The 11,118-nt window shown below is 36.2% G+C and overlaps 1 long non-coding RNA gene across 1 annotated transcript; it reads right to left on the bottom strand.

The window, feature by feature from the left end:
• Positions 1 to 10,063: 10,063 nt before the first annotated feature.
• On the bottom strand, positions 10,064 to 10,887 carry LOC143629916 (uncharacterized). Its single transcript, XR_013153047.1, has 3 exons — positions 10,831 to 10,887; positions 10,615 to 10,659; positions 10,064 to 10,526 (listed from the first exon to the last, which is right to left on the bottom strand). It is a non-coding gene; the product is annotated as an uncharacterized LOC143629916 (long non-coding RNA).
• Positions 10,888 to 11,118: the final 231 nt, after the last annotated feature.

Genomic DNA, 11,118 nt, shown 5'->3' with positions numbered 1-11,118 from the left:
GCATGAGGGGGAGATAAAGAATAGTTGGAGATTTAAATGAGTTAGAAGGAAATATCATTGATCCTCAAGCTAAATAGTATGAACCAAAGTTCCAATACTAACTCATTTACCTAGATTATTGGTATCAATTACGAGACATATTCATTAACCTAAATATAGTGACTAACCAAGTTACTTATACCAATTGTTAATACTGTAGTTAATATTAATGTCCTAGCTAGAAGAACAACCACATATTGGTAGAGAGTCTATGGCACACCTAAAGCGTGATAGACCAATCAATTCTATGACTAAAACTCCAAAAGGATCAAGAGATAAATATGGTCTAGTCGAGGTATAATAAAATATTCTCTTTAAGAGACGATAGACATGATAGTTCTAAAAGAACCTAAGGTACATGAAAATAAAGAGATCTCAACAAACTATATCATGTCTTGAAATATATGCCATCAAAACGAAATCGACATCGATGATAAATGTGTATATAATATAGTGCTTGAAATAATGAAAACAATTAGATCAAGAACTAAGTTCTGCCAAAAATGAGATATTAAATGATTGACCAAAAATGAAAAGATGCAAATAATGCAAATCTGAATTCTCTAATGAATTCATTAGTTTTGGACAAGTGGCCCATACAAATATATGTTGTAAAATATAGTTATAAAAGAGTTTTTTTGTGCGAAAGTGTAGTAAGAAAAAAATATGCAACTTAAGGCATAATTTGTGGCATAAAGATGAGAATATATATTCTCCAGTGGTGGATGAAATATAATTTAATCTGGTAATACAAGAGAAAATTGATATGCATCTAATAAATATTATGGTAATGAAATTTATCTTTGAAGGATTTAAATTGCCAAAATCATATGAAATAAGTTTTGAAGACCAATATGATTGCAATAAACAAATCGAGGTTTAGTGCATGAAGTAAACATATTAAGTATGTGATTCCTGTGCATCAATAAACAAATAGTGATATTCAATAAACCATGTACATGAATAGTACAATAAGAAATGATTATGGATGACATACTTGAATATGATATAGAAAATGATGTGATAAATAGATGCGAATGTGAAATGATTATGGATGACATACTTGAATATGATAAGAAGGATGGGAGTATGAGAATGTGCATTGACTATCGTGAGTTGAACCAACTTACGGTGAAGAATAGATATCTGTTGCCACATATTGATGATTTGTTTGACCAACTGCAAGGTTCGAGTTGGTTCTCCCAAATAGATCTCAGATCAAGCTATCATCAGCTAAAGGTGAAAGAGGCAGACATCTCTAAGACAGCGTTTCGGACGCGGTATGGACACTACGAGTTCCTCGTGATGTCGTTCGGTCTAACGAATTCTCCCGCATCGTTCATGGACATGATGAATAGGGTGTTTCGGCCGATGTTGGATAAGTCAGTTATCGTTTTCATTGATGACATATTGATTTATTCAAATAGTGAGTCTGATCATGCTGAGCATCTGATAGAAGTATTGGAGACTCTGAAGAAAGAAAAGTTGTACGCTAAGTTTTCAAAATGCCCGTTCTGGTTGCGAGAAGTACAGTTTCTAGGTCACGTGATTAATCCTGAAGGGATTACCGTGGTCCCAGCTAAGATTGAGGCGATAACGAATTGGAAGACTCCGCAGAACCCGACTGATATACGAAGCTTCTTAGGGTTAGCTGGCTATTACAGGATATTCATTGAAGGCTTCTCCAAGATAGCTGCACCGTTGACCAGTATAACCCGAAAGTCTGTAGTATTCAGTTGGGGTAAGTTCCAAGAAGAAAAAACTCACGCAAGCTCCAATCCTTGCTTTACCCAATGGTGACGAGGAACTGGTTGTCTGTAATGATGCTTCGTATCTTGGGTTAGGTTGCGTATTGATGCAATGAGGAAAAGTGATAGCTTATGCGTCCAGACAGTTGAAAGTTCAAGAGAGTACTTATTTGACACATGGTTTGGAGCTAGCAGTAGTATTGCATGCCTTAAAGATATGGATACATTATTTGTATGGTACTAAATCTACTATTTACACAGATGATAAAAGTTTAAAGTACTTCTTTGAGCAGAAAGAATTAAACATGAGACAGAAAAGGTGGTTAGAATGGATAAAGGACTATGACTGCGATATCAAGTACTATCCTGGAAAAGGTAATGTGGTTGTTGACGGGCTAAGTCGTAAGAATAAGGAAGTCATTGCAATAGTGAAATCATATAAGTTGATTGTCAGCTCAGATCTCTTTGAAGAAATCATCAAAGTACAGTCTAGGGTGCTTGCAGATGATAGACTAATGAAGAAGGAAAGAATTGTAGGGCAACAAGACGAATTGATGGAAAAAATTAATGGTGTTAAGATTAGGTTTAACCGTATGAGGATTCCACGCCATTGGGATCTCATATGTCGAATCTTAGACGAAGCCCACAAGTCAAGATACTCGATTCATCCAGGATCCACCAAGATGTATCAGCATTTGAAGAGAGACTATTGGTGGCCGGGTATGGGAACACATCACCATGGATTTCATAACTAAGCTACCCCGTACAGCTAAGCATCATGATACCATCTGGGTGATTGTCGACCGTTTGACAACGAGTGCTCACTTTCTGCCTATACGAGAGGCTATCTCGTCAGAAACGTTAGCGGGTTTGTTCATCAAAGACGTTGTGACTAAGCATGGAGTGCTACTGTCGATTGTGTCTAATAGAGATACTTGTTTTAATTCGAGGTTTTGGAAGAAGTTCCATGAAGCTATGGGAACAAAATTGAACATTAGTACGGCGTATCATCCTCAAACAGATGGACAGTGTGAAAGAACTATTCAAACCCTTGAGGATATGCTACGTGCTTGTGTTCTAGACCTCAGAGGAAGATAGGATGATCATCTGCATATGGCGGAGTTCTCCTATAACAACAGCTACCATTCGAGCACTGGTATGCCAGCGAATGTTATACGGTAGATGTTGTAGAACTCTTTTATGTTGGGGAGAGATTGGTCAGAAAGAGCTCAGAAATTTAGAAGTTGTTAGAGAAACCTCTACAAGGTTCGATCAGATCAAGGCAAGAATGAAAGTTTCTCAAGACAATTAGAAGTCGTATGCCGATAACCGGCGACGACCAATTGAGTTTAACGTTGGTGACAATGAATTGCTCAAGGTCTCGCCTTGGAAGGGAATTATTCGTTTTAGAAAGAGAGGAAAGCTAAGTCCAAGGTACATTGGACCGTTCAAGATTGTTGAGCGTGTGGGTGAGGTGACTTATAAGCTAGATTTACCCGAGGAGTTAGAGGGAATTCATTCAACCTTCCATATGTCTCATATGAGGAAATGTCTAGCTGATGACACTTCTCATGTGCCATTGGTAGATACTGATGTTGATGAACATTTGAACTACATCGATCAACCTATAGAGATATTTGACCGCAAGGAAAAGAAACTCCGTCACAAGGTTATACCCTTAGTGAAAGTGGTATGGAAGCATCGCAAAGGGTCGGACGCTACTTGGGAAGTTGAAGAAGAGATGCACAAGTTTTAACCAGATTTGTTTTAGTAATAGTTAGGTTTCGGGGACGAAACCTCTTTAAGGAGGGAAGACTTGTAACATCTTAAAATTTATATAAATAAATAAAAGAAATATTGTTTGTTTAATGTGTGTAAATATATAATTAAGATTAAATATTAGAAAGAGTATGGACTTGGGTGGGGAAATATGGAATAAGGGATGGGATGAGCCTTAGGTCCAATGGCTTAAGAGAGTATAAATACTCCCTTAAATCTCCCTAAAACCTTAAAAACCCTCATTTCTATCTTTCTTATTCTCTACACACTCAAAACACACACATATAGCCCCTCTCTTACGGCCGCGACTAAGAGGAGGCTCCAAGACAAAAAGCCGAGCCTAGATTATTATTAATCTTGGATATACAAGCATGATACAAGATTATTGTTCATAGACGAAGCTAACCGTAGCCTAAAAATGCATAAAGGTATGATCTTTACATTTAAAGGTTACGTTTTTATGAACGGTTTGCCCTATAACTAAACCCTAGAGTAGATCGGGTGTAGTTGTATCATAAAGTTTCAAATTTGATGTTTAAAATGGACATAACAAACTCAAGGAAATATACGACTCATAAAAGAAACCCTAGATCTAGCCTTTGTATGTTTTAAACCCATAAAGGTTCGAGCTTTATGGATAACCGGATTAAGTCTTAGCCGAGCATGGTTAGGTGTTAGTGCACGGTTTTGGCCTCTCGATTCTTTGTATTTGTTATTATTATAATGAAAAATATATTTATGTTAAATAGTTAGTTCATTAATGTAAGGCTAGTTCGTTAAGGATGTTTAACGAACTAGCCAGTTCGTTTAATGGAACATCAATTTGTTAAGGATGCTTAACGAATGGGCTTGTAGTTCGTTATGTATGTTCCCATTCATCATGGAATGTTGACGAATGGGGCATAATGAATCAGAATGATTCGTTATGTTTCCTTATAGAGTCTGTAATGTTAACGAACTGGACGCCAATTCGTTACGGGATGTGCAACAAATTGGGTCCATCTTCTATACATAGAGGCTTAGTCCTCTGGTAATTTAAGTTTTGATTATCTAATGTATTGAAACTCTTTCAAAATCATCTCTCGATCAAAGCTTCACATAAACTGTTACTAATATACACCTAATACAAATAATACATAATATATATACTAATTAAGAGTATTAACTAGAACTAGATCCTAGTAAGGTATTAGATCTACGATTGATTCGTTCTAGATATGATTTGTGTTTAACAAGTGGTATCAGAGCTTTGGTGCTCTGTATGTTCTTGATTAAGTATTTATTATTGTTAATTTGAAGTTTTCTGGATTTTAAATAGTTTGATTTGAAATTGATTTAATTAACAGCTAGATTTGTGGATTATGGACTGAATTTGATTTGTTTTATGTTCGGTAAGGTTTACAGAGAGTGCATTGATTGAATCGTGAATTGGTATGGAAATGGATTGAGTTTGGTTTGGATCTGGATGTGTACGGAACAGAGTGTTGAATTTGGTTCGATTTGATTTTGTGTTAGTCGATTGAGTTTACGCGATATAGGTTATGGGAATCGCGAGTGTATTGCGATCAGTTTGGTTGTTGATTTAGTCAATTTCATGCAATATTGAGAAAGTATTACGAATTTGAGTTTGGTATTGTTTACGGTTATATCTGGAAAATTTCTCGAATTAATGATGAAGATTTGAAGATCTTCATCATTCGTTTGAAGATTCGTTAAAGTTTGCAATTCCTTACACCAAGTTTGTTAATTATTGTGATTCGTTATCCTTGATTCATTAGACATGTGGTATACTACGTTAGTAATTCGTCTAACAAGCTTTTGCCACATGGCAAAGGTTGTTATAACCGTCTAACAACCTGATTCGTTGTTAACTGTTCTTGATTCGTTATCAACTGTAGTTAGTTCGTGTTCTTTGAATCATTACTAATTCGTCAACTTGATTCGTCACCTTGATTCGTCAACTTGATTCGTCAACTTGATTCGGCAACCTGATTCGTCAACTTGATTCGTCTGAGTAATTCATTATTCTGATTCGTTAGTGACGTGTCCCTGATTCGTTACTAACTCATTATAATCTAACTCGTGGTGATACTGTTCCTTGTTCGTTATTCAGATAACAATCAATTCGTGTCTTTGATTCGCTATACTCAATTCGTTACAATTACTGTTCACAGTTCGGTCAATTTTTCTAAATTAACCCTTGAAGTTTGAATTATTGTTAAATTTGAACTAGTCATTTAAAATGGTTGGATTTATGCGTTATCTTCTCAGAACGTACTGATGCAACAGATATTACAGTTGGATACTAAAACTGGATCTCATTCCAAATGTCCTCGACTGATGAATTTCAGTGACTTTGCAAAATGGGAACCACGTTTTCGTGCTCATCTTGGTTCTGTTCATCCTGATTGTTCCTATTGTCTTTCCATCAAGTTGGAAGTATCAAGATTAGTGCATCTTTGTTTCAACACATCAGAATGAGAAGCATGGGTAATACTGAGGAAAGCAAGAAATTTATGTTAAGTTTCAATTCCGGAACTTTAACTTACTCAAAGGTGAAACTGTTGAGGAAATGACTACTCGTTTCAATCATTTAATTGATGAAATGGACAAGTTAAATATTGAACCCTCTGAAACTGACAAGATTGATACATTTAAAAATGCGTTACCTAGTTCATACTCAACATTCCTGATGGTGTTGAAGGAGAATAATTATTTCAAAAATGAAGATTTGACTGCTTCTGAGTTTATGCAAAAGATTGAAGCTCGGGAATATGATTTGAAGTGTCAAAAGTCATCAAAATAAAGTCAAGATCCATCCTTCTATGGTGGAAGTATGCCTTTAAGCTCCATAGTATCTCCAATCACTGCATTTCTCACTCATAATGCAAATGAAAATTCAACAACAACTTATAGTGATCCAAGAATATGTTTTTTTGGCATCTGGAGGTTCTGGATCTTCTGGAGGTTCTGAAACTTCGTCTACTGCAAATCAATTCTCAGCACCACCTAATGTGAAAATGAAAGAGGCTGAACAAAATTTTGCCTTTTTGTGTGCTATCATGACTTCTTATGAGAACTTGGTTGGTAGTAAAATTGCCACAAGTGAGTTAACCGATAAAGATTATGACCAAATTGTTCCTGAAGATTTGGAGCTCATGGATTTAAAGTGGAATATGGCAATGATAGTAAGAAAAGTGAAGAAGTTCATGCAAAGAACTGGCAATGATCTTCCATCATTGAACAAGAGAGTTGGTTTTGATAAGCTGAAAGTTAGATGCTTTAACTGTCAAGAGTTTGGACACTTTGCTAAAGAGTGTGACAAACCAAAGAAAGAATATACTAGACCTCGAAGTCAAGATAGAAGTTTTTTAGTGAAAAAGAATAATGATGTTGATAAGCCTTCTGGAAGTAAACCATCTGCTTCGGGATCACAAGCATTGTTGTCTGCCGCTGATGGAACTGATTGGTCACAAAGGCTGTTGTGCAATAACAATCAAGATAACTTAGCTATGTTCGCAATATGTTCCACAAAGACCGGTGACTACACATTGACGACCATACTCACATAGGATCCTAGGCTTGGTATGATTCTGCAATCTGTTTTATCTACACTACCAAGACCTACTGCTGCTACATCGGTGGTTTCTCCAACACCGAAAATGATGCCGACACAACCTATGGACATGTCGTTCATGAGGCTTAATCTTCCTCAAGGTCCAGTACAGCCGAACCTCCATCCTTTCATGTTATGCCACATGAAAATCAGATGAACATGCTCTTGAGTTTGATTCATCTGTATGAGAATCAAATGGCGGCCGATCGCCAGGCTCAAGAGCATATGCTACTTAATCAAAGGAGTTTGATGGGTTTATTCTGCAGCTGACATGCAAGGATGATGCACTTAAGAAGCTAAAGAATGACGATGAAGATCCTGATGCCTCGGGGGCTGGAGGAAGTGAGCTGAAATAAGCTCACGGCTCATCCTCTGGTACTGGAATGAGTGGTGTTGGTGATGGGGATAAACATGTGGTTGTTCAGCAAGACTCGAAGAATGTTCAACCTATTGAGTCAATAAAGGCCAATACTGTCATATTTATGGATAGTAAGGGGGTGGTTAGGAGCATGGTGAATGGAGATGAAATAGAAGTGGGACAGTTTGTCGATCGATCCTTGACACGTGAGCAGATTTCTATTCTGTAGGGTCTTAATGATGAAGAGCTTGATGCGTTAGAGGCCGAGGACGACATTGAAATTGAGAACGGTGAGGAAGGCTTACATGATACGACAATTCTGATGAATACGTCGTTTATTAATGAAGATGAGGAGTTTGAGATCGAAGATGTGTCAGCTGAGGAATATCCTGATCTATTTCAAAGATCAAACTTTGATCAGGGTGCTCCTATATTTATTGAAGAAAACGTTAAAGCGGCTGAAGATCATTTGGATAAAGTATAAAAGGGTAAAGGCAAGAGGTTTGAATCGAATCTTGATCCATCTGTTGCTGATATTCTAGGATGGTTTGCATACTGAGACAAAAGAGCACGTAAGATTATCAAGGCATACATATATGTAGATAAAGAACAGGAGCAGGAAGCCATTGCACGTGCTAAAGCTAATCAAATGACTTCATTCAAAGTCGTGTCTAAAGTAAGAGGTGATATTGTTTCATGGCTTTACGATTCAGAGTTAAAGGTCTGTATTATTAAATGGGAGAACGACGTTCAGTATTATGAAAACATTACTGACGTTCTCTCATTCCCGCGTTGGGATATACGTACCCTCGTGTGTCGATCGTTTATTAACCGTGGTGGAAATCGTCAAGCAGAATGGTTCCATCAACATTTGCTCTTCGAGGTGAACCACAGGTTTAAATTTTTTAAGCCGCGGATTCCAATCCGTAAACGTATTTACGAGATAGATCCAAGAACGGTTTGGAGGAAGCTCGTGCTAAAAGTAAAACCTCCAAAGACGATGAAGCATGTACCAGTCAAGACGCTTAATCAGCATATTTATTTGTCATTCAACCGTTGGTATTATGATAATCGTACTGGCGAGGCCGTTATTTTTTTGGGAAAAGGTTTGAAGACCGAGATAATTATGATTATCGATCCGATGTGTCTCGTTAAATTAACTGAGACAGACAATGACGTGTTTTTCAAGAATAAGATATTGATAGAGCGCCGTGAAGATTATGACCGAGCTATGCAATTCCAGTGTGTCGTTCGTGTAATGGGATTCATAGCTGTCGGGACTGGCAGACTAAGCGCTTCAAATAAATTAAAGACAAAGAGCTCAAGACGAGCGGGTGTCTGTTGGTGCAAGGTTTTGGCGTCTCGAGTCTTTGTATTTATTGTCTTTGTATTTATTATTATTATAATGAAAAAGGTATTTATGTTAAATAGTTAGTTCGTTAATGCAAGGCTAGTTCGTTAAGGATGTTAAACGAACTAGCCAGTTCGTTTAATGTAACACCCATTTGTTAGGGATGTTCGAATGGCTTGTAGTTCGTTATGTATGTTCCCATTCGTCATGGAATGTTGACGAATGGGGCATAACGAATCATAATGATTCGTTATGTTTCCTTATAGAGTCTGTAATGTTAAAGAACTGGACGCCAATTCGTTACGGGATGTGTAACGAATTGGGTCCATTGTCTATATATAGAGGCTTAGTCCTCTGGTAATTTAGGGTTTGATTATCTAAATTATTGAAACTCTGTCAAAATCATCTCTCGATCAAAGTTTCGTATAAACTATTACTAATATAAACCTAATACAACTAATACATAATATATATTAAGATTATTAACTAGAACTAGATCCTCGTAAGGTATTAGATCTACGATTGATTCGTTCTAGATTTGATCCGTGTTTAACATTAGGGAAACGTTTATGGGATGATTTAGGACCATAATAGGGTATTAAAGTCATGAAAAACTTCCCTAAAGGACCAAACTATTACAGCTCATTCGAATACAATGTTAAGATTCGAATACATATACATAACTCGAATACAATGGAGAAACTCGAATACAATGCTTCGAATACATTTATAAAATTCGATTACAATGGAGAAACTCAAAAACAACATGCATGTCGAATACATGTATAACTCGATTACACTGTATCATTCGAATACAACATATGGACTCTCATACAATGAGTCATTCGAATACATTATTGAACTTGCATACATGGGGTCATTCGAATACAATCATGGACTCGATTACAAAGTCCTTATTCGAATACAATCATGGACTCGATTACAAAGTCCTTATTCGAATACATTGTAGGGTTCGATTATAATGTTCTTATTCGAATACATTGCATGATACGATTACAATATTGAACTCGAATACAATATTACATTCGATTACATGGATACTCTATTACATATGGACTCGATTACTTATCTATACTCGAATACATACATACATATATACATACATACATACATACATACATACTAGTAGGTGCCCGCGCGATGCGGCGGTATCGCTGATTTACAATGTGATACTCGTTTTCTGTTAGTTTATCTATGCTCTCATGACATATTATGTATTAGTTTTGTTAGTTTTCGTATTCGTCACATCAGCATGGTCTATCTATGCCATAAGCATTACATAACTCAATTAAGTAAAGAAAAGTCATAAATAGAAATAAGACAATATAAGTCGTAAATACCATTTCAGTTTTAATAAACCAACACAAGAATAAGAAAACATAAGTCTTATACATAACCATTTAAAAATAAGCAACCATGTGCTAACCACTTGATAAGATAACTTTTACTCATATGCCTTACACATCTCAATAACCTCATCTGCGTATTTTGACCACCATTCTTCATCCAAATCGGTACCAAGATCTTCTTGTTTGACTGCTCCAGTGACTTGATTATGAGTTTCTACAATCTTCTCATCCTTAACTACCACATCTGCCGTAGCAGGTTTGGGCACTACAAAAAACAATATTCAGTCTCTCATACATGTTTTTACCAAAATCAACAATGTTATATATATATAGTATAGATGTTAATATGATACCTGACATTTCTTCTAAGTTCTTCTTTGTTTCGTCCATAATAGTTTCTAATTTATTTAATAAAAAACAATCAAGTTAGTATATTTTAAAGGATGAGTTTGATAAAGAAGACCATGTCTTACCTTTAAAACTCAAATAATAATAAACTCAAAATGTATTCAAAATATATTCAGAAATATAAAACATTAAAGCACAAGATCTATAACATATACACCTACATTTTATAACACATGTGGTTCATTCATCACGTAATACTTCACGATAGACAACATTTGGCGGAGTGTACTAATACCTTAGTATTTTCCTGTGATATCCCTCTTGACAATGCCACGTAAAGTTGCCCGTGTGAAAATACAGAATCTGGTAGATAAACACCAACGTGCGGAATTGTTTGACCTTGAGCTTTGTTGATGGTCATTGAAAAGCTAAACTGAATGGGAAACTGTTTCCGTATTAGCTTAAATGGGAACATGTTGTCTTCAGAAAGACTTAGAGGAATTCTTGAA

Source organism: Bidens hawaiensis, unplaced genomic scaffold (genome assembly GCF_021521415.1).
Source record: "Bidens hawaiensis isolate Kalapana, Puna unplaced genomic scaffold, B.hawaiensis_p1.1 tig00005482_1, whole genome shotgun sequence".
NCBI lineage: Eukaryota > Viridiplantae > Streptophyta > Magnoliopsida > Asterales > Asteraceae > Bidens > Bidens hawaiensis.
Note: the sequence above shows the minus strand (reverse complement) of the source record. Positions and strands in the feature narration are given on the sequence as shown.